Raw genomic sequence first — 24,317 nt, 5'->3', positions numbered from 1 at the left:
TAAATCTAGAATGATGTTAAATAAATGCTCAAACAGCTGGAAACAACTGATATAAAATTTTTGGAGGGAATTTGTGTGCTATTCATCAAAAACTAAAAATACACATACAGTGCTACCCAGTGATTTCAAGTCTAGAAAGGCATCATAGAAAACTAGAAGTGTGAACAGATTATATATAAAAGGCAGTCATCCTAGAATTACTTATAACATCAAATTCCCGAGAAACAATGCCTAATATCCAATGGTAAATTATGTATCTCCAAAGCATAGATGTTATTAGACAATTATTAAAGCTGTGTTGTCAGAGACTTCAGTGACTTAAGAAAATATTCATGTTAAGGGAAAAATAGAAGCAGGTTACAAGTTATAATTCTAGTTTTATAGTACACAGGCAGCTGACAGACCAAGAAGGAAATTCTTCAGGATGCTAATACCATTAATGGTGTCATGTCTCATTGATGGGATCCCTAGTAATTTTTACACTCCTCCTGATACTTTTAAGTATTTTCCAAAATGTTTACAATAAACATACAGTATTATAATCAGAACGCGAGAGAGAGAGAGGAGAGAGAGAGTTTCACAGTCCATGTGGAAATGTTTATTAAAAAAAATAATAGAGATAGAGACACAGATACATTCAGGTCAATTTATGAGTCTGCCAGGTCCATTTCTTCGGGTACTCAGTTATCCGAAACTTGGGTCTCCTTTTGAACCACAGGGTAATTCAAGTGATCACTGAATCCCGAGCAAGAAGGGACCTTTGAGGTCCCCCAAGCTGAGGAGGGCATCAGGTCGGTTTGGTTCACCAGGAGCGCCCACCATCCAGCTAGAGAACATGGAGAGTACCCCAGGAGTCGTACGTGGGGGAGAACTGCCTCCTCCAGACACAGCGGAGCTTCCTTGCCCAAGGTCACACGTTTTCCCCAAGAGATGGCACCAACCGTAGCAGTGCTTGCGGCCGCCGTGGCTCCCAACAGCTACCGCGGCCGCCGCGGCCAGGCCCTCCCGGCTCTCCAGCAGCGGGTCGTCCGGCCCCAGCGACCCTCGGGGCGGGTGTGGTCGCTGGCCCCGTGACACAGGTGAGGAAGCGGAGTCATCAACTGCATCTCCCTCCTGGCCCTTTCCTCCGCGCCGCCCCGCCCCGCCCCGCCCCGCGCGAAGCCCGGTCCGCCCGGCGGGCGGTGCGCGGCTCGCTGCGGTCCTCGGCAGGGGCCGCTCGAGGGGCCGCTCCCGGGGCGCGTCCGCGTGCGTGCGCGGGGCGGGAGCGGCGCTCGGCAGGACCCGCCGCGGGGGAGACGCGGTCCGCGGCCCTGGGTTCGCCCCGGCTCGGCCCGCAGCGCCCCTGCCGGCGGGCCTGGGGAGCCCTCGGGACTGGCAGCGCCGGGCCGCAGCCCCCGCCCCCGCCACCTGCGCCGGGCCCCCGCGTCCCCGCCCCGCGTCCCGCCCCCGCGCCGCGCCCGCGCCCGCGCCCCGCGGTCCCTCCCTCCGGCGTGACGGGAGCACCGGCGCCGGCTGCCCGGCCGCGAGCGAGCGCAGCCGAGCTTCCGCGGCGGACCGGAGGGGGCGAGCGAGCGGCCGGCCGAGCGCGCCCCACCGGGACGGCGGCGGCTCGGAGATGCGGCTCCTCGCCCGGGGGCCGGCGCGGCGCGGGGGCGGGGGCCAGGGCGGGGGCCGGGGCCGGGGGCGGCGGGCGGGGGCTGCCCGCGCCGGGCTCGCGCCGCCCTGGAGCGCCGCCTGGATTTGCTGCTGGGCGCTCGCCGGCTGCCGGGCGGCCTGGGCGGGGGACCTGCCCTCCCCCGGCCGCCCGCTTCCTCCCTGCCTGGAGGTGAGCCGCACCTGTCCTCCACCTGGAGTTCGGGGCGGGGGGGGGGGGGGCCCGAGGCCGGCGTGTGGGCCTCCGCGCCGCCGCCTCCTGCCTTCCCGAGCTCGGGGCTCTGCCTCGCCGGGGGTGGAGTTGCCCGCCGGGCGCCGGCCGAGAGGGGGCGTGTGGCTCCGCGGTGTTTCGGGGGATGCTTTTCTGTTCGCGCCGCGTTCGGAGGGCTCCGAAGGACTTTGATTTCAGCAAGGGGGTGGCGAGGAGCCTGGGGCGCCCCGCTGGGGGAATTCGGAGACCCACCTCTCGCAGCTGCTTCGGGAGCCGCATGTGGTCACGAGAGGGGTCCGCGCCCCCGCGCCCCCGCGCCCCCGCGCCCCCGCGCCCCCTTGCCGGTGACTCCACGCCCCTCCCTTCCCCTGACCCCGAGGGCCCTACAGACCCCTTCTGCCCAGTCGCCCGCGCTCGGCGCTCGGCTGCCTGATGAGGCCCCGGGGACTTGCTCGGCCCGTGTGTGGTATCACTTGGCATCCGCCTGGCACAAGGTGGATATGAATTAGGGAGAATAAAAGAGTGTGTACTTAGGAAAGAGGCGGGTTGGCTATCTAGAAAATGAGAAAAGACAGAGTGAACATGCTCGTCTTGGGAGGTGTTCATCTGGCTGAAGCATGGCCACTGTTTATTTTGTACTTGGAGATTATTGTTGATTAACAGCCAAAAAGAATAAATTACGGGTGATGAGATTTTCTCCTGCTTTTAGGGGAACTGGACTTAATGTGCCAAAAATTTACAGGGGGTGTCATTGGTACCTGTAGTGGGTGCGTATCTTTCCTTTTAGTGTTCCAGAAAGTGCAGTCTCTTAATGAAAATCAATGAGGGGAAGGAAGCAACATTTCTGACCTACTTTGAGTGATTATGTTGGGCAGGATATGGGGAGTGGATACTGTTTTTAGGAAGATTGCTAGGAATCAGGGTGATGGTTCATTTTAATTTTTGTATAGCAAAAATAGGTTAGCCAATTACCCCTCTGGGAAGACAGGCCAGACCCTGTTGCTTTGTGTGTGGTGCTGTAACTGTTGAATTTTACCCAGGCTTGAATTATAGAGTATCTGTGTTCTGGACATTGTCCATCATCCTCAGAATTTCATCTTTCTCTCTCATAATACGAGTCCCAGGATAGACTGAAATGAGAGTGAATCAAATCAAAGGCATATGCGGGAGCACACAGGAATGTTGCAGTCGGGGAAATCAGGGCAAGCTCTCAACAAACAGCTATGTTTAACTTCAGAGTTTATCAATATAATTGGTAGTTTAATCTGTGCTCTTCAACTTCACCTATCACCTGGGAAGGATCCATTCTTCCAGATTTCCACAGAAAGCTGCTTCTTGGACATCCTCAGATCAAACAGTTCTAACAGGACAAACCTAAAGCCTAGCCTCCAGCCCCTGGCCTCAAAATGCACAACGTACCTTTGTTTTTTTTGAAATGAAATGTCTTAAGCTCTTTGCGACACTGATTCTTAATAATGAAGAATCTACTTGAAATGTTAGGGTGAAAGTTAAGGCCAGAGGAGGGATGCTTTTTGCTCATTACAACTAGGCTGATCATTGAGATGATCACATGGACCACACATGTACACCTAGAAAGAACAGAGTAAGAGCCTGCAGCTGACAAAGAAATGCTGAAATGAGAGGCAGGAAGATGACAGAAAGTTCAGGAAGGCTCTCTTCAATTCATCCCAGCTCTTTGTTGCACTGACTTAGAAATTACACTGACTCAGTTCCTTGAGATCTCTTTTGAATTCCCCCCTCCCCCCCATAAAAAGCAGAAATGCATGACTCATATAGGAGGCTAGTATTGAGCTTGCCTGTGGCTTGTGATTTTAGAAATGGTGATGCACGGATGCATTGATATTCTTCTTGGTGTCTGACAACATTTGTGAGATGTCTGAGAGTGAGAGGTTCCCTTGGAAATAGGAGAGGCCAACCAGTCTTACAGGGGCTGACTCCGCTTTTGGGCATCTGGTCTAACTAGCCGAGACAGTTTTATGGAACTGATTATTGTTTCTCTCTGACATTGTTTTTAAGAGGAAAGGGAGAAAAGCAGGTGCTGTTCAGGCTCTGAGGGTTAGGGTCTGTTTGTGCTGGGAGGTAGTGAGGAGGTGTCCTCTGAGGTAGAGTTATGGAATGGTGGGCTAATTCTGGTGAACAAAGTCATAAAGTAACTGTTTTGTGTTCGCTCTTACCTGTTTATCCCTTTCTACAATTGAGTAATAGAAAAGGAGGTGAATGTCACGCAATAGAACAGAAAACTATGTGCTGGGAGCAGAGTGAGAGGGTGCAGTGAGGATCAGAAGCTGGAAACTAAGACCAGCTCTTCATAATGAGAGAATGTTGAAAAGGATGGAAAAGTCTGTGATTTTAAAACTCACTGTCCTCCTGTGGTTTGAGTCTCACCCTCATCAGTAATTTTTATAAAAGTAGACTGATTTTCCTTGCTTGGTTTTAGAAAAAAGCAAGGGAAGACAAAAGAGAGGCCCAGGAAATTGGCCTGGGGCCAATCAAGTTTTAATTGCCAGAGTTCAGGGAAAAAAAAAAAAAAGACAATTGGGTTATGGGTGACGTTTCACTTAGGTTTTTGCAGAGGATGGGACTCTGAGGTGAAACTCACCAAGTACAGCTTCCTTTGTCAAATCATGGGATTACAGAGCTGAAAAGGGGAGAAAAATGATGACTTTGGAATGAATGCTCAGCTGGTAATCAGATCAGCAGGGTGGAAGCCCAAGCGCATACAGGAAAGCTATAGTTTTAGAGACAGAAATAAAAAAAATAAAGTCAGTGTGCCTGCAGAGGAAGGACAAGAGGATGTGACTTTCATAAATGGTGTTGAAAGAAAAAAAATACGAAGACTGGATGTCAGAAAGTGCAGAATTAATTTCTCAGGCTGTGCATGGGGAAACTTACGAAGGATAAGCATCCTCTGGGTTTCTTGGCACCAGTTTTTTTGCTTGTAAAATGATAGTTATAAAAACAGACCTACCTGTTTCTATTGGGAGGATGAGATTAACATAAATTAAAGGAAAAATATCCATGGAAATGTGAAAGTTGATTATTGCTGGATTAGTAGACCTGGGTCCTGATATTTCAGGAAGGGTCTATGGGGAGATTTCAGAGGTTCAGAAGATAGGTTTATCCAAGAATGGAATGGTATGGAATTTTTGACTCATTGAATAATCGGACTTAATGGGACTGCCAGAGGCAAAAAAAAAAAAATAATAATGATAAGGGCCAACAGATGATTCAGAGATGGAGTAAAAGTATTAGGAGATACAGTGCATGAGAGTAAAAAGAACTAAGTGGATTATGTATGCATTATTTAAATTTGGAAAATTAAATCACAGATTAGCTTGATTCTTAGTTCACTGCTCTAAAATCTTGCATAATACAATTCTACTGGTCTCTGAGTCTTGAGAATGATGACTTTTTGCAAACAGCTTTTATTCCTTAGGCATTTATTGAGCTTATGCTATGTGCCAGGCAACATGTCAGATGATAGGAAATTACAAATTAGAAAAATAAAATTTAATTGGGTAAGGATGAGACAGAAATGTAAACAAAGCAGTGAAGTGATTTGGGGTCATGAGAGAAGAAAGAAGGGCTCACATCTAGTTAGATCAGAAAAGGCCCTGTAGAAGAGGTGACTGAGATCTGAAAAATGAGGAGGTATTTGCCAAGCAGGTAGGGATGAGATGTGAGTGTGGGCTCAGAGGACATTTCTGGTGTAGATTGAAGGGGCACCTGAGTAGTTCCAATGGTTGAGCATCTGCCTTTGGTTCAGGTTGAGATCCCAGGGTCCAGGGATCGAGTCCCTCATCGGACTCTCCGCAGGGAGTCTGCTTCTCCTCTTGCCTATGTTTTTGGCTCTCTCTCTGTGTCTCTCATGAATAAATAAAAATCTTTTTAAAAAATCCCACAGTTTGAAAAAGGGCAGAAAGACAAAACTGTGTTGTGTTACAATAGGTTGTAGCTGGTATGCAGCATGCTATGGAGAACTTAATGAGATGGGTCTGCGAGGCAAGCAGAGGAGGCTTGATCCTAGGGGGGCCCTATGTCATACTAAGAAGCTGGCCCTCATTTGGTAGATGATGAGGAGCAGTGGAAAAATGTAAAGATCAGGAGCAAAAAAACATGCTTTAGTTTGGCACCAATATGGAATCCATATTAGTGTGGTAGGAGACTGAAAGAGGTGAGACCTGCTAGGAGCAATTGCCGTGATCCAAGTAAAGGATGACAGGTCTCAGTTAAGAAGTAGCAATGAAGATGGCAAAGAGGGCATGCTGTTGGAAGGTAGAATTTCCAGGGATTGGATGTGGAGGGTGAGGGAATGAAAGGCCCTGGCTTGATGAGAAGATGGTACCTCTAACTTCTGTGAGGAAGACAAGATGAATAGCTTGGTTCTGGAGAGGTTGACTTTAAAAAAAAAAAATTTATTCATGAGAGACACACAGAGAGAGGCAGAGACATAGGCAGAGAGAGAAGCAGGCTCCCTGTAGGAGCCTGATATGGGACTTGATCCTGGGACCCTGGGAGAATGCCCTGAGCCGAAAGCAGATGCTCAACCACTGAGCCACCCAGGTACCCCTGGAGAGGTTGACTTTAAGTAGAGTTGCTCAGTAGGAAGTTGGGTATCATGCCATGTGGCTCAGGGGCCTGGTCTGGGCTGATAAGAGAAAACACTTGAATAAAAGGCATGGTTGAGACTGCTTTATTGGATGTGATCATTCAGGGAGTGAGAACAGAGAGGGCAAAAGGTAAGCCTTGGGTTTTACCAACATTAAAGGTGGCAGAAATGGAGGCATTGGCAAAGGAGACACGTTAAGTAATGCCAGAGTAAGGGAAACGGACAGTACAGATTGCGAGGAAGGTGAGAAAAGCCTTTGAAGGAAAAAAAAAAAAAAAAAGAGATGGTTCTGGTGTCATTTGACCAAGGAAACTCAAATAATATGAGGACCGAAAAGAGAAGATTGAATTTGACCTTTGGGTTTCTGGTACTCAATGCCAGGGTGATTCCTGTGAAATGGTGGGGATGGCTTCAGTATTAACTGGGAGGTGAGGCGGGGGTGATAGAGTAGAATTTTATTATATAGCCTTTGTAGGTTATATAATGTAGGTAAGAGACTGGGTCTTCCAAGTCCATGTAAATCAGAAGAGTTGCAAATGGCCATATCTTCTGTTTCAGACTTGGAGAGCAACAGTTGAGACGTGTCCTTCAGCAGGCAGCCTCTGAAGGTCATGAGCTATGGGTTAGGGTGTCAGGGATTCTAAAGTCACACTGTCTAGAAAGGGGTTAGGACTCAGCCTCTGTTTTCAAGCAGTTAAGATAATTAATCTTGCCTGTTAGGCTTGGGGAGGTGATTTTCCATTTCAAGTTCTTGTGCTCAGAATCGTTTCTCATGTTTTAGGCAAATGTGAACAAGTATTCACACCATCAATATTTACAATGTAAAACTAAGAGTTGACAGTTCTGTGAAGTGTCATATTTTAGCACAAGGGATGGAAATAGCAGAGCATAGTATAGAGTGGCACATTTTCATATCATAGTATATTCTTCAGAAGTGTCTTGGATCTTATAATAATTCTTTATTGTCAGAAAACACCAGTCAAGTTTTGGTTGTCTTTTCCTTCCCCCTGAAGAAACCATGGGTAATTCTTGTCCCTTTTCACATTTCTTAATCTAAATTATGTGTACTGTTTCAGTATTAAACCCATATTTATTGTGTACTTAAGTACCAGGTACTGGCGGTAGAACAATGAACAAAACATATGGCCCTGCCTGCATTGTGGTTTATAATCTCTTCGGGGCAGAATCAAAATACCACCCACCATATAAGCATGTCTGCCATAGTGATAGGGTGGGAAGTTGCTGTGTGCAGTGGGAGTGTATAGCCAGCCATTCTACTCTGGGATAAGGGATATTCCCAAAAAAAGACGTTTAGGTTAGGACCTAAAGGATGAGTAGGATTTTGGATGAAGGTTTTGCTTGGTGATTACAGAACATCTCAGACAAAGGAAGCCTCCTGGTGGGGATCAATTTCTGTATCCTTCTTTTAACCCCGCAACCCTTTAACTGCTAAAGACAAAGGATCTTTTCTCTGAATTCTAATCACAGCCCATTGTTTACCCTCCGGCATGCATATGCTGTTGTACAAATGTTTTGCACATGCAGGACCACCATGTATGGATGGGTGAGTTGTGCCCTGTAGAAGGGCACCCAACAGTGAGAGCTAGAATCCATCCACTGTGTGTGTGGCCAGCCAGCAGTCCTGGTACAGCTCTGTATCCCTCTGCAGGAAGGAGTACCTATATCCGTTTCATAGGTCCAGAAGGGGCACCTTTTTCTAAGTCCTGCAAAGGTCCATACCAGGTACTAGAGGCTCTGAACACCCTCCTCTTCTCCCCTCAAAGTACACGATAAGCTCACTGAGGGCAGGATTTCATCATCTTACTCAGCAAACAGTGATTAGGTATCTTTATGTGTAAGACACTTGAAGGTTTTAAAGATGAGTAAGATGTAGGTCCTCTTTTCTGGCAGCACTAATCACTGCCTTGAAAATAAAGTAGTGTGGGTGGCTCCCACCTTTTCCATTACAAAAAGAAATTGATTTTTGTAGTACATTTAATCGTAATTGACATCATCTCTCAGTTATACCAAATTTAAGACTCTGAAATAAAAACCCAGTGATCAGGATATATTGAAGTTTACTCTCAACTCAGTTTATAGCTCTGGAATTCAGGATACTACTTATTGCTTATTCAAATCTTCACTTTTATAGGTTTTTTTCTTCTAAGTCCTTGGTTCTCAAAATGTGATCCTAGGACTAGCAGTGTTAAAATTACCTGGGAACTTGTTAGAAATGGGATTTCTTGGGCTTTGCACCGCAGTCTGTTATAACCATCTCCCCAGGGGATTATTCTGTACCCTGAAGTAGGGGAACCACTGTCCTAGGTATAAGGTGAGGAATACAGTTAAGTTGCCTGAAACCCAGGGATCTCATTGTTAAAGCTCCTTCAGCTGCAACTGAAGCTGACTTGCTTTTTCTGCAGGGCATTTTAGAAACTCCTACAGTAATCACATCAAATAGAGCATGAGCTCCTCCCATTACCATCAAGTGTATCAGCAAGCATTTCTTTGTTATCTTTTATACACTCAGAAGGAGGCCAGTTGCTGCTAATAATACAGGATGCAGAGGACATAGTCATCCCTCTCGAGGAGCCTAACGCCTGATGGAAAAACCATCCACTCATGAAAATTAATGAATGTTTTTCTCTGAAATAGACATTGGAATAGAAAAATGGTAATATTAAAAAAGTATGGTCAGCCTTCTTGGTAAATGTCTCCCAATATTTTGCTACTTATGGGGAGGAGATTGTTGCATATATCTTTTGCTCCAACTGCAAAATGTCTTCTTGTTACAGTAGATGTATCAAGGGCCTCAAAAATTAATTCATACCTGAGCTCTGCCACCATGAGCAAATCAACCTCTTTGAGTCATTTTCTGAAAATGGAGATGGTAACTCCTGCCTTATCCATATTAGAGTTACTGGGAGAATCTGGTGCATTTGAAGATATTTTGCAAATTTTAATGCAATGCCAGGTAGTAGTTACTATGCTTGTCTAAGTTAAGAACAGTGTTTCTGAGGGGATGGATGGAAGTGTGAAAGGCTGGAAAGTGGAGAGGAAAGTATTTTTGCAGGAGCATTTTTCCTAATTATGCAAGTTGTGCATTGTGAACATTTTAGAAAATAAAAGGAAGTATTAAAAAAGTCAGCTCTAGTTCTTCCACTTGGGGTCATTTTCTACTTACATGTTTTCTTTTTCAAAACCACACAAGTGAGCCCATAGTATATCTCTTCCTGTCTTGTAACCATTTTCCCGTGGCAATAACACTTTTTTGTAAATATTTCCATAATAGTGATACAATATTTTAACGTGGTATATTGCAAAATATTGCTTCATTTGAATGTCTGCCTTCGTTCACTTACAAGTCATTTACTTCACCATTTCACCGAAAATCACTCTTCTAGGTCAACAATGACCTCTTCTTCACCAAATCCAGTTGTTACTCCTCATCTTTACTTGCCTTGTCAGAAACTCTGGACCTGATCGCTCTGTCACTGCTGAGACTTGGATTTGGCTTCCAAGTGGCTTTTCTTTTGCTTCACTGTGATTCTTCTCTGACATTCATAGTTCTGTCTCATCTACTTGACTTCTTTACACTGGGGCTATTCAGGCCTTCATCCTTGGCCCTTTTATCTTTTTTGTCATCCTCATGCTCTTGGTGATATCATCTGGTTTCTAGGCTTTAAATACCATCTCCATGTGGATAGCTCTCAGACTCATATCTCCTGCACAGAGCTTTCCCTGGATTCCCAGGAAGCAAAGCTTGGTGTCTTGACTTGGATAGTTACCTCCAAGCTGACATGTCTAACTGAGCTCCTGTCATTGCTCCAAACCTACTCCTTCCTCATTTCTTTTGATGAGAATTCTTCCCTTCCAGTTGCTCAGGCCTAAAATTTTGGAGTCTCCACAGACTTCTTTTTCTCCCATATCATATATCCAGTCTATCAGTAAACCCTCTTGTCTCTGCCACAAGATAGATGTGGTCAGAAATTTTCACCTTCTCGCCACACCATCATCTTCTCTTGCCTGAATTGTAACTTCCCATCTACATCTTCTTTAGTTTGATCTCAACAGAGCAGTAAGAGATCACATAAAAACAATTCAAAACAGCATTATTCTACTGCTCAACGCTCTTGTAAGGTTTCATTCACAACCAAAGCACCAATGGCGGCTGACAGGACCCAATACGATCCAGCCTCTATTAAGCCTCTAACGAGGCTTAAGAAAGGCTGTTTCTTACTACTCTCTCCATTCTTCACTCGGCCTCAGCCTCACAAGTCTCCTTGCTCTTTCTGGAATGTGTTGTGTGAGCCTTTCTCAGGAGCCACCTCTTTGCTCTTCTTGGACCTTCCTTCACTCAGGTGTTTGCTTGGCTTCCTCCCTTGTCTGCTTCTGGTTTCTGCTCAGCTGTCATCTTCTCTGTAAGGCCTTTTCTGGGCACCTGTTGAAAATAGCACCCTCTTCCTTTCTATCCTTATTTTTTGCTTTATTTTTCTCCATAGCACTTTTCAGCATCCATTATAATATATATTCTAATTATTTGTTTTGTTTTTATGACCCCCCCCCCATAAATTACAAGCTCCATAAAGACAGGCTACAATCTATATCCTTTCTCCCTCTCTCCCTTCCTTTTTCTTTCTCTATTTCAAAATAAGCTGCTTTACCCCTGACCCCAAACAATGCTTGACATAGTAAATACATAATAAATGCTTGCTTGCTGAATGAATAAACTTAATTTTGCGAGACTAAGGTTTTTAATTGTAATTTAAAAATGTTATAATTACACAAAACATTTGTCTGAATTTCTTATTATGGAAGCTAGATTATTTGTAGTAGAAATCTTAGGTCGAAGGTTACGAACTATATCCTGGCCAACATTGAAAATTGTTATTTGTTACTAATTTAATGGTGGAAAATGCGTCTCACTGATGTAGTTTATATTTCTTTAATTGCTACTGAGGGTCAATATTTTTCATATCACTTAGCTTTTTATATTTCACTTTTTGGGGAGTTTCTGTTTTCACTTAATGTCTTTCTTACATATATGAGCTCTTCATTTAGTAAGGATAACATTCAATATATATTGAAAATATTTTTCCGCCTGTCTACATGTTTTGAGATAATACCCAGAGAAAGCAAATAATAATAATAATAATAATAATTTTTCAAATAATTATTTAGACCTTAAAAATGTGTATGAAAATACTTAATGTATCAAATAGGAATAAACTTAATTTTTAAAAGTGGTGTTTGGTACATAGTACCTTATTAAATTCCTACAGTAAATGAAATCTATCATCTGTTTGGCTGGCAAAAATAATGAAGCAACTGCAAAGTGACTAAGAGTTCTTGGGCTTGGATTGACAGTCTTTTGTTCTAAGATTCTGTGTTTGAAATTTCAAGACTGCCCTAATTCATTATCTGTTACTCATTTGCAATGGCCATTGACATGCTTGTTCATTTAGCATTTTATGCATTCATATTATGAGTTTCTCTCACTGGAAAACTAGTAATACATAAGTCTATGATTATAGTACAGATGGGTTAAGTGCTTTGCGGGGGTCATGCACAGGGTTAAACAGAAGCACAGAGAAAGGGCAACTAAATCAGATTAAAGAGCCCTGGCCTCACAAAAAGTTCTGTTTGAGCTGAGTTTTGAAAGATTTCCAGAAGTGTATTCTGGGATGCACAGAAGACAGCGTATCTCAGTCAAAGCAAATAGGCTGAGTAACAGCCCAGAGGAGTGAACGCCTATGACCACTTCAAGGGCTAGAGTGAAGACACATAGGTAGGAGTGGCGAGAGATGAGTAGGCTGTGAGGAAGGCAGGAAACCTATGGGGAGCCACTGACAGCAAATTGGAAGGATTATTCTGCTGGTGAATGGAGGACTATAAAAGAGGGATCTTAAGGGAGACAAGAAGATCAGTTAGGGGACTCCATGGGGAGAAAAGGAAGAGCTAAGCAACTGACGGAAGGCGGGGGAGGAGGGTGGCCCTGGATGATGATACATTGCAATCTCCCGTGACTGCTGGGTTTTTCCTCTTGGGCTACTGGGTAAATGCTCAGCCTTTCATTGAGATTGAACGTTTAGGAGGAGGAGGAGGCTGGGTGTCTGGAAGAAAGAGGATGAGTTCATTATAGACATCCTGAGTTTAAAGTGCCCCAGGTACATCCAAATAGTGCTCTCCCAGAGACAGCTGAATGTCTGCGAGTGCAACAGAGAGACAACTTTTGAGCCAGGAGCCCAGGAGAGGTACTTGAGACCTTTGGTGTTGATGAGGTCATCTGGATTCTGAGCATGCAGCAACAGCAGTGTGCTGAGGAAACGGCTCAGGGAAACACCAGCATTTAAAAAGCAGAGTGGGGCACCTGCGTGACTCTGTGGGTTAAGTGTCCAACTCTTAATTTCAGCTTGGTTTATGATCTCATGGTTGAGGGATCAAGCTCCTTGTTGGGCTCTGCACTCAGGGGATCTATTTTAGATTCTCTCTCTCTTCCTCTCCCTTTGCCCCTTCTCCTTGATCTCTCTCTCTCTCTCACATAAATAAATCTTATTAAAAAAAAAAAAGCCAGGAGAATGAGAAGCAATTGAGAATGAGCCTGAGAAGGAGGTGCAGCAAGTAGAGTGAAGGCACAGAAACTGGCTCAGGGTAGCTGACCAATAAATCTGGAGAATGAAAGAGATTTTTTTTTTTTTTTTAAGATTTTACTTATTCGTGACAGACACAGAGAGAGAGAGAGGCAGAACACAGGCAGAAGGAGAAGCAGGCTCCATGCAGGGAGCCTGATGTGGGACTCGATCCCAGGTCTCCAGGATCACACCACAGGCTGAAGGCGGCACTAAACCACTGGGCCACTGGGGCTGCCTGAGATGTGGTGGTTCTTGATGTTCAGTAAGGCATCTGAAATGTATCCTTGGGCCAAGAAGCACCAATATATGCTGAATGATGGTATAATTAGGCAGATTGTTGGCTGTTTGAACAAATGTACCCTAAGGTTATTAATTTAAGGAATGAATGCTAATCTGAAGGAAGGTCTTTTGTGTAATGCTAATCCTCCTCATCCACGAAGGATACATCTCAAGATACCCAGTAGATGCTTGAAACCCTAGACAGTACTGAACCCTATATATACTATGTTTTTTCTTATACAAACCTTCCCGTGACAAAGTTAAAGTCAAAAATTAGGCTCAGGGCACCTGGGTCACTCAGTTAGTTAAGTGTCTGCTGCTGCTTAGGTCCTGATTCTGGGGTCCTGGATTGGAGCTTTGTGTTGGGCTCCCTACTCATCAGGGAGTCTGTTTCTACCTTCCCCTCTCACCCCTCCTCCCCTTTTGCAGTCTCTTTCATAGCCTCTCTCTCTCTCTCAAGTAAAATCTGAAAAAAAAAATTAGACTTAGTAAGATTAACAACAATAATAAAATATAATAATTATAACAATATACTATAGTGAAAGTTTTGTGAAAGTGGTCTCTCAGACTATCTTACTGTACTGTACTCTTCTTCTTGTGATAATGTAAGGTGATAAAATGCCTATGTGATCAGGTGAAGTGAAGTGAATGATGTAGCATTAGGCTACTATTGACCTTCTGACTATACATCAGGAGGGGAATTGTCTGCTTTTGGATGTAACAGAACCACGGATAGGGGGGCCTACTGTACCTTTGGTGTTAGTATCTAATCTCTGAGCTGTTGTTGTTTTACTATTTAATCGATGTTTGGATTTGGGAAGGCTTAACCAAATTTTGTAAAGTCAGAAAGCTGGGAAAGATGCCTAATCAGTTGGAAAGCAAAATTGAGATTTAAGATGATTTGAAAGGCTAGAATGATGGGCAAACATAATTGTTAAATCTGGACTGTTCCTTTTTGATTCTAGATGTTTGAACAATTTAGATGTTCAAGCACAGGATGAGGAAGTCTTGTTTTAAAAGTACTTTTGAAGCCACAGATGTCATGTGGCTGCTAAAAGCAATGATGGGGTATGTGTCTTAGGTTCTATTAATAGGAGTGTAGAGTGCTTGGCTCATAGAAGGTAGATATTTAACTTAGGTTAGTGATTCAACCTAAGTGTAATATTTGAAGAGGGATATTGATTGACATATGGAGATGTTGACTTGATGTGCCAATTAGGAAATGAACTATTTGGAAAGTATGTCCAAATACTTGAGGACTGACTTAAGGAATTAAGGATGGTTGGCTCTGAGGAGGCAAAAGAATCATGATAGTGAGCTTCAAATGCATTATGTGCAGTCATGTATGAGAGGCGTTGGTATAATGTTAGAGGATGAAATGAAGATTGGTGGGTAATAGGCAGAAGAATGCAGAATTGAGTTCATCCAAGAAGGTGTTTAATTTTTTTTTTCAAGAAGGTATTTTATATCTCTAGAGCCATGAACTGTTTCTTTGTACTTTGAAAGTTGCAGGGTTCCTGTTTTGGACAGACTGATGGTCTAGGTCACATCTATGAGTTCTGGTTTGCTACACTGTGCCTATATTCCTGTGGTGGATTTAAGGGGCAGTTGGATGACTGCTCAAGGTTATATACATTCCTAATGTAACAGCAAGAAGATAAATCTTTATCCTTGGTGTTTCAATTCTAGGATACATTCATTCTTAATCTGTCATATTTAGCAACTTTTTCTAATACTGCAACAGTGTAAACATAAAACAATGCCTTTGGTGTTTAACATCCTAAAATTGAGAGTGGGAAAAATTGGCCATTTGAAATTTAAGTTTGATGTTGACTTCTATTTGGTAATATCCTTGGCATATCAATAATGCATAGAAGGAAATAACTTGAGCCAAAGTAACAGTAGATGCCTAAACATATCTGGGTTTGTTATGCTAGGGAAGTGCTTCCCTATCTAAAGAGCAGATAAATATTAACACTATTTGCTCAGGTTTTTTTATGATTCCTTTTTGTACATTTGATCTTTTGAAAATTAAATGCAGTATGTGTGCATCTATAAAAATGAGGCAATAAAAATACTCAGAATCCCACCAAATAACACACTACTCCTAACATCTTAGCATTTGTAAGAGGAATAATAAATAAGAACAAGAGCCAGGTACTACTTTAGGACACTTTGTTTATTAATTAATTAATTCATCTTCCAGACTCTGAGATTGGTCTTCATACTACCAGGATGGCTGAGTTACTACTTGTGAGGCCCAGCTGTTACCCCAGTACCCACACTTGTAACCTTCAGGCTACCCTGTTTCTATCACATATATCAGGTGTCTTTGCATGTATTTCTGTATGAATATACATTTATGTTTACAAAATGGGGATGTTCTGTGTAGTTTGGTAATCTACCTTTTTATTTTATTTTATTTATTTATTTTTGGCGTTTAACAATATGCTGTGTACTTACTCCTTAGAGTTTGACGCCTCTAGAATTTTATTCTATCCTTAATGTAAGGTAAACCTCTGACTTCATTTCCTAAATAATGAGTTTTCACAAATAGTATCTTGAACAATTCATAATTCATCCTTTCTCCATTGGTTTGTTTTCTATACCATCTATTGTGTTGGTGGGTATATGTATGCTTCTTAATGTATTATTGTATTTGTAATATATGACATGTATATTCAAAAATAATTGCTTTCTTTTGGACTACTTTCTGTACTGTTGATTTTTTTTTTTTTAACCAAGATTGTACACAGAATTTTATCATAGGATTCTATAAGATACTTGTGTCTTTTCTTTCAAAGATTTCTCAGCTGTTCTCACTTCATGTAGTCTTCGGGTTCAACTTCAGAAGAATTTTAAAAAAATTAAGAAACCTCACTGGCATGTTCTCTTGGATTCTGTTAAATGTTTTAAGTTATTTAGAAAAAAAATGTCATCTTTATAAACTTACATTTGCATTTGAAGATGTAGTTGGCTTTGGCGCCTGAAATATACTGTACTTTTCATGAGCACTAACTTTATATTCCCAAGTATTTTTACTATTTTTTTTCTGGCAGCTTTCCCCTAATGTCTTTTAATTGAATTTTTCCTGATAAGTTGAAAAGCCATTGGTTTTTTAAAATGAATTGTATATCTAGTCTCTTATACAGTGGTCTTAATTCTAATATTTTGTTAATTATCTTCAATTTTCTTGATAACAAGTACCACTTATTGAGTAGTTAAATGTGTGAAGCACTTTACTTTTATTCACAGTAATCCTCACAGCTATCCACCCTTCTGCTTTTAGACTTCAGGAAACTGAAGCTCAAAGGCAATTAATAATGTCAAAAATGGTGAGCTATAAGGCTGGGATACCTGTGTGTCCCCAGAGACCTTGCTTTCCACTGAACTTCACTGCCTCCCACTCTGCCTCCACAGAACTGGTCTACACTTACAGCTCTCCACAACTGCTTCTCTCAGGCCACGTACTGAATCTTACTAAGTGCCCCCACCAAGCACCCATTTATGGTCTTTTTCTCCTTTAGTCATTTTTTAAAAAGATTTTATTAATTTATTCATGAGAGACACAGAGAGAGAGAGATAGGCAGAGACACAGGCAGAGGGAGAAGCAGGCTCCATGCAGGGAGCCCGATGTGGGACTCGATCCCTGGTCTCCAGGATCATACCCCGGGCCGAAGGCAGACGCTCAACCGCTGAGCCACCCAGGCGTCCCCTCCTTTAGTCATTTTTTAAAAAAGATTTTATTATTGAGAGAGAGCGCTCACAAGCAGTGGAAAAGAGCAGAGGTAGAAGCAGACTCCCCACTGAGCCAGGAGTCCACTGGGAGACTCAATCTTAGGACCCCAGATCACAACCTGAGCTGAAGGCAGATGGTGAACCGACTGAGATCTCAAGGTAGTAATCCTTTCCTCATGTGTTTTAGATAGCTATCCTCTGCTTCAAGGTAGTTGTTAGTGTTGCACATGTTTTCACAAAAAGAGCTCTTTGTACTGCTGTGTTTCACTCACAGAGGTGTGTAAGTGGCCATGGCCATCAGTCCCCTTCTCTTGAGGATGAGGTATCTGTGCAGAGTCCCTAGTCCAGTTTCTCTTGTCTGACAGAGACATGCTGATCAGTTGAGTGGGGTGGGAGGCTCATTCTGTCTCTACTAGATTCTTGTTTGGGAAAATTTTCTTAGAAGAAGAATTTTTTTTTTTGAAGGAAAAAAGAGCTGACTGTGGTACTTCCCCAGTAAGAACCCATGAGGGTTCTGAATGTAGGTTATGTTCTGTCTCTCTTTGCCTGTGAAGTTCTGGGAACAGAGAACAGAGCAGAGCTAAGTTGGGAGTGAGGAGTGGTGGTCTGATGACATCTTAAAGCAGAAGCCAATAAAACTTCCAACATAGAAGGCCCAACTTCCGTCATTGGAAAAAACACTATTTACCCAAGACATTTTATTTTATTATTTTATTTTATTTTATTTTATTTTATTTTATTTTATTTTATTTTATTTATTTTATTTATTTTATTTTATTTATTTTGTTTTATTTTATTTTATTTTATTATTTATTAATTTTTTTAAAGATTTTATTTATTTATTCATGAGACACAAAGAGAGAGAGAGGCAGAGACACAGGCAGAGGGAGAAGCGGGGAGCCCGACATGGGACTCGATTCCAGGACCCCAGGATCACGCCCCGGGCCGAAGGCAGTGCCAAATCACTGAGCCACCAGGGCTGCCCTACTGAAGACATTTTAGCATTAAAATCAATAGACTATAGTTCTGTCATTTTACCACAACTATTTTAATGTTTTTGTTTTCTATTCCCTCTTTCTTTAGAGACTTATATCACATTTACATGGGCCAGGCATTACACTAAGTCTTTTTAATGTACTAACCCATTTAAAAGCCATCATTTTCTTAGTCTACTCCTTCTTATGTAAATGATACTGCTATAAGGTGTTATTTGGATATTTTATGGGAAGGCTAAACAACTGCTTCAGTCTTTTTTTTAAACTTTATTGAAGATTAATTGAAGTACATTAAACTGCATAAATATGGAGTATATAATTGGGCGGTTTTGATATATGCATACACTTATGAAACCATTACCATAATCAAGATAGCCATTTCTACTACCTCCAGAGGTTTCCTGCCTCTACTTTGTAATCCATCCCTTCCTCCACTCTGGCACTAGGCAGCCCCTGATCAGCTTTCTTTCGCTATGGATTCACTTGAATTTTCTAGAATTTCATATAAATAGAATCCAATGGCGTTCTCTCTCTTTCTCTCTTTTGGCCTGGTTCTCTTCACTTAGCATAATGATTATGAGATTGATTCACGTTGTGGTGTATTCAATAGTTTGTTCCTTTTTATTGCTGAATAGCATTCCATTGTATGGCTGGCTATACCACATATGCCTATCTATTTTTAGCCTACTATAGTTCTAATCATGGTACTTGATATTCTTAAGCTCCAGTATGATAATGTAATCTATGAATATCAAGAACTCATTAGTGAGCATTTCAAATAGGTTGTTTATAAAGTTTAGCAGCAGCAGCCTAAAATGTAAATGTAAGCAATAAAGGACTCTTGGCATTCTGAGATATTCTGGGAGGTAATTTGGTTTGCTGTTTTACTCAGTATTTAGTGCTATTTCAGATAAATCTTGATTTTTGCAAAGCTAATCATTCAGTCAGTTAAATAGGCTTGTTGGAATTACTTCCACTTGCCTGCCTGTCTGCCTATAGGTCCTTTTGTTATCAATTAATGTTTGGCAGACCGTGGGGGACAAAGGCGGACCTCCCACCAAACATTCAGAGGCTAAAATGAGGACTTTTTTAGTTCATGTTTGAGTATTCTCTAGATGAGATTAATATTTGTATTCATTTGGAAGGACAATTAAATATATTCATTATTATCACGTATTAATTGCAATTATATTTCTAAAAACAGAAATCCAGCAAAATAGCAAGGTTTAATTGCATTTTTCTTTTTCTTTTTTTTTTGGGGGGGGGTGAGAGGTGATGGGAATTTGCTTGACTAACATATTTGCCATCATAGCAAAGTAAGAATGCATTTAAACTAGGAGTGCTTTAGCAAACTTTGAGGACCCTTACATCTATCTATCTCTTTTTTCTTTCTTTCTTTCTTTCTTTCTTTCTTTCTTTCTTTCTTTCTTTCTTTCTTTCTTTCTTTCTTTCTTTCTTTCTTTCTTTCTTTCTTTCTTCTTTCCCTCTCTCTTTCTTCCTTTCTCCTTTCCTCTCCTTTCCTCTCATTTTCCCTCCTTTCCTCTCCTTTCCCCTTTATCCTTTCCTTTCTTCTTTTTCCTTTCCTTTCATTTCCTTTCCTTTCCTTTTTCCTTTTTCCTTTTTCCTTTCCTTTCCTTTCTCCATTCCTTTCCTTTTTCCTTTTTCCTTTCCTTTGTCCAGAAAACAAAAGGTGCTGATAGGAACTAGGATTGCGAGGCTGGCTGACCTGTCCTATTGGGGTTTATGTGTTCTGTGGCAGTAGCTGGTAACTCGGGCAGGACAGGGAGACTGATGTGTGACTTGTTCAACTTGGTAATAGCGAGGTCTGCCTTCTCTGCTGGACACATACACACAGACCAGTCCTTGGCCCTGACCTTCTATCAGCTGTGACTTTTTTTCTGACCTTCCTTTCAAAACCAGATGCTTCACCTTTATTTCTTTTATTTTCTACCCTTCTTTCAACTCACTATCACTCTGGCTTTTATCCCAATTATTTCCCTAAACCTCTTGTTATGATCAGTAATCATCTCCTAGTTTTTAGTGGTTTCTTTATTCCTCATCTTTTACTCCATTTCTCTGCAACATTTAATCCTATTTCCAGGCTGCTCACGTTGTTTTCGAAGACACTGAAATTTTGTATCAGTCTTAATATCTTTATTTCTTTAGCTAGCTCCTTTTTTCTCCTTGGTACATGCTGGTTTCCCCTCAGGCTTTTGCTTTTGGTCGCCTTTTCTTTGCATCATATATATCCTTTCTGAATCTTAGCTATGTTTTCCTTTATTCTTAATTTTGTGTAGTTAGAAATAATATAAATTTACCATAAATAATTTGAGTATACGTTTGAGTACATGATTTGAGTATATTATAAACAATATTTTAAACAAACAAAAAAGATGAATATCACCCGCAATCCCACTGTGGAGAACCATTGTTGAAATTTTTCATCTGATTGCTTGTCTGACCTAAGCCTTGTTCAAATGAATCTTAATTCCAGCTTCCAATGCTTAATTCTACATCAAGTTCCAAAAGCACATTTACAACTCCTTAAAAGACACATCTAATAGCATATCCTAGATGCTTTCAAATTAAATACATCCCAAATCAAATTTAGTATCTTTCCTTATACCTGAAACTAGTTTTTCTTCTTGCTTCTATTTCTGATTGGTTAATAGAGACTTGATGTCATTAGTCTTTTTCCTTCTTGTCTCTAAACTCCACATCACTCAGTCATAAAAACAGGTCATTTTAATTTGATCTCCAAAGTCCTTTATCAGGTGGTCTCAGGAGACTGTTTAAGCTCTCTCTTTGTGTTTTCATTCTCTTCCATTTCAATCTTCTGTCTTATTCTGCAATCTAACCATAATTCCCCATTTTCAGAGATTCTTATGCACTTCCATCCTACTGTGCTGAGTTCGTGGCCACATCTCAAAAGCTATTTCTTCTCTCTCTGGTGTAGCAAATCTGTAATTTTTGTTCAAGACCTGGAATAAATACCCTTATTTGTGGCTGAGATATTCCTGCTCAGGTGGAATGAATCCGGGGCCTCACACTTCCTACACATGCTTTGATTTGTTCTGCCTGGAGAAGAAACCCATTGAAAGGGTTCCTTCTAATTGCTTTTAGATGTGTGAAGAGCTACCTTTAAAGAATGAACTTAAGGTATATTTCAGACAACTGACCTGGTATCAATGAGTGGATGTTACGTTGGGGAAGACTGTTCTTCAGATTATGGAAGAATTGTAACCTTTAATGATCTATAGCAATGAAAAAGACTTTATAAACTAGTTAGCTCTTCATTAGTAGAAGTATACAAGCAAAGGCTAAATGACCATTTCTCCCGGATTTATCCATTTAATCAACATTAATCATTTTGCCAGATGCTGTGCTAGAGGTTCAAAGATGAAAAAAATAAGGTTCTTTCTTTAAGGAGCTTATAGTCTAATGTAGTGGTTCTCAATCTGGCTGCAGATTAGAATCACAAACCAGTGATTTATTCCCATTTTAGAGATCTTAGAGGACAGGGTCTGGGAAACATATTCCAATGTACAGCCATGGATGGTTATAATCACTTATGGTTACTTTTCAAAGTGCCATTTATTTATCACTTACTCAAGGGCAGGCTCGAGTGCCATTTATTCCTTCAACAAATATTTCTTCAGCCCCCTCTTTATGTGTGTCCCTTGTCTAGGTCCCAGGAACACATCAGTGGACAAAAATAGAGTTCCTGCTCTTACAGAGTTTATAGAATGGTAGAATATTACCATTCTATACCATAGAAACACATGACATTTGGTAGAAGTCTAAGAAGAAAAGTAATGGAGGTGAGGAGATAGAAGAGGTGTCTGGTATCTAAGATGCCAGGAAAGGCCTTTGCGCAGCACCTGAATAAAGAGGGGGATAAGGCTATGCAGACATCTGGGGCAGGCGCTTCCAGGCAGGCTCAGGGAATAGCAAGTGCAAAGGCCTTGATATGAGCATACACTTGACATGTTCAGAGAAGAGTGACTCGCTGCGGCTGGGGTGGAATGAGTGAAGGGACATGACAGGAGATGTTAGCACAGGGATCACAGGTAAATGGAGAGTGGCAGATCACATGATGCCTTTTAGGGAATGTTAAGGACTTTAACTTTTATTTTGAACAAGATGAGAGCCCTGGAGGGTTTTGAATAGAGGCATAACATGATTTATATGTAAAAAGTTTAATCTAGCTGCTGTGGGGAAATAGATGCTGGGACATAGGTGAAAACAGATGACTTGGGTTATGACATCAATCTAGATGATGCATTAAGGTGGCTTAGAGGCATTTAGGAGTGGAATGGTAAGAAACAATTGAATTCTGTGTATATTTTGAATTAAAACATATTCTATATATTTTTAAAGGGAAAATAGGCTTTATTAAGATCTCCCAGGGAGTGACTTTATTTTCTATTATTTATTCATTAAAAAATATTTTGGGGGGTAGAGAGTGAGGTAGGGGTGAGGGGCAGAGGGAGAGGCAGAGAGAATTTTAAGTAGGCTTCTCACCCAGTGCAGAGCCGATTATGGGGCTTGACCTCATGACCATGGGATCATGACCTGAAACAAAATCAGGAGTCAGATGTTCAACCAACTGAGCCACTCAGGCACTCTGGAGAGGGACTTTAGCTAGAGAAAAAAGAGGACCAAATGCTGGGGCATGTCAGGAGAGGTAGGAGAGCCAGTGGCAGAGAATGAGGGCCCCGAGGCTAGATGAATCAAATGTTGAAGGAGAAGACAGCGAGGCTGCTGTTAGATGGAGTGAGAGGAATGCTGAGAATTGATGTTTGGATTTTGGGAGGTGGAGATCCTCAGAGATTTTGACAAGAGCAATTTTGATTGAGTGGTGGAGGCAAAAACATGATGGGAGTGAGTTTAGGAAAGAATGAGAATAAAGGAGGCAGATAGCATGAAAATAGGCGGTTCTTGGGAGGAATATTGCCAGTAGCGGGGGAAGAGAAAAATGTCAGTAGCTCAAGGGGGACTGCAGATAGTTACTTGGGGAGAGTAATGCCAAATATTATTGAATTCAAGGCTCCTTCCAAACGAAGATTTTGTCCTATAATTATGGCTCTGGTTTTATTGGTTTTTGTTTTTTGTAAATACCTTGTTTAGGAGTTTCTTGAGATGGGGTGCACCAGTAGTTTTCTCTTCAGTTTAATTTGAGACTTAAAAAAAAATCAAGCTCAGCCATTTTATTTATGTCACATGACTGTTCCTCCTCCTTTCTGGTTTAGGGATGTCTTTTGACGTTAGTTTTCTAGGGTTCCCATCACAAAGTACGACATACTGGGTGGCTTAAAGAACAGATATTTATTGTTTCACAGTTTGGGAGGCTGGAAGTCCCAAATCAAGGTGTCAGCATGATTGGTTCCTTCTCTTCTAGGCCTTTCTCCTTGGCATATAGATGGCCATCCTCTCCCTCTGTCTTGTCATGTTTGTCCTCCCTCTAGGCCTGTTTTTGTGTACAGATTTGCTTCTTTTTTTAGGACACCAGTCATATTGGAATTGGACCCACTCTAATGACCTCATTTTAACTTGATTACTTCTGAAGAGCTTATGTCCCTAAATCAGGTCACATTCTGAGGTGCTGTGGGTTAGGACTTGATTGTATGTATTCTCTTAGGCACATCTCAGAAGTTTTATTCTAATAACATTTACAATTTTTCTACTGGATGGTATTTAGGCATAGTTAATCTAGTCATTTTGGTAGCATCAGGTTTAGAGAATTTTGGCCAGGAAATGGATTTCCTGATGTAAAATGAGCACTTGCTGAATTAGAACTTCAGTGAACTATCTTTTTGAAAAGAAATATAAAATGAGGTGATTTCTTAACACTTTATATGAGCACAAGGTTAGACTTTTCTTAGATCTCTTAGTTACTTTCATGTTTAAAATAGTAGAATAAGTGAGGTAGTAGATACAGACTCTCTTTACTTGGGAGGAAGAAGAGGTAAGTAAGAGTGCTTTCTCTAGGAAAACATTTACATTAAATATAAGTATCACCTCCTTGGCATTATAAAGATGAAAGTACAGCCTAGTTCTATATAAAGGCCAACATGTGATCCTATAATATGTCACCATTGTTATGGACAGAAATTAAGTTATTTATTATAAGAAGTTTTATTGTTGCATTATAGAAATTGGCTCATATTTGCATATGT

The 24,317-nt window shown here is 41.6% G+C and overlaps 1 protein-coding gene across 1 annotated transcript in view; it reads left to right on the top strand.

Moving 5' to 3' along the window:
• The first annotated feature begins 1,673 nt into the window (after positions 1–1,673).
• Positions 1,674–24,317, top strand: part of ELAPOR2 (endosome-lysosome associated apoptosis and autophagy regulator family member 2) — a 169,346-nt gene continuing 146,702 nt past the window's right edge. Inside the window, exon 1 of the mRNA XM_072764165.1 lies at positions 1,674–1,825. The gene's annotated coding sequence lies outside the window, so the exon portion shown is untranslated. The remainder of the gene's footprint in view (positions 1,826–24,317) is intronic.

This window comes from Vulpes vulpes, chromosome 7, assembly GCF_048418805.1.
Source record: "Vulpes vulpes isolate BD-2025 chromosome 7, VulVul3, whole genome shotgun sequence".
Lineage (NCBI taxonomy): Eukaryota > Metazoa > Chordata > Mammalia > Carnivora > Canidae > Vulpes > Vulpes vulpes.
The sequence above is the reverse complement of the archived record's forward strand: the minus strand, read 5'-3'. Positions and strand labels throughout refer to the sequence as shown.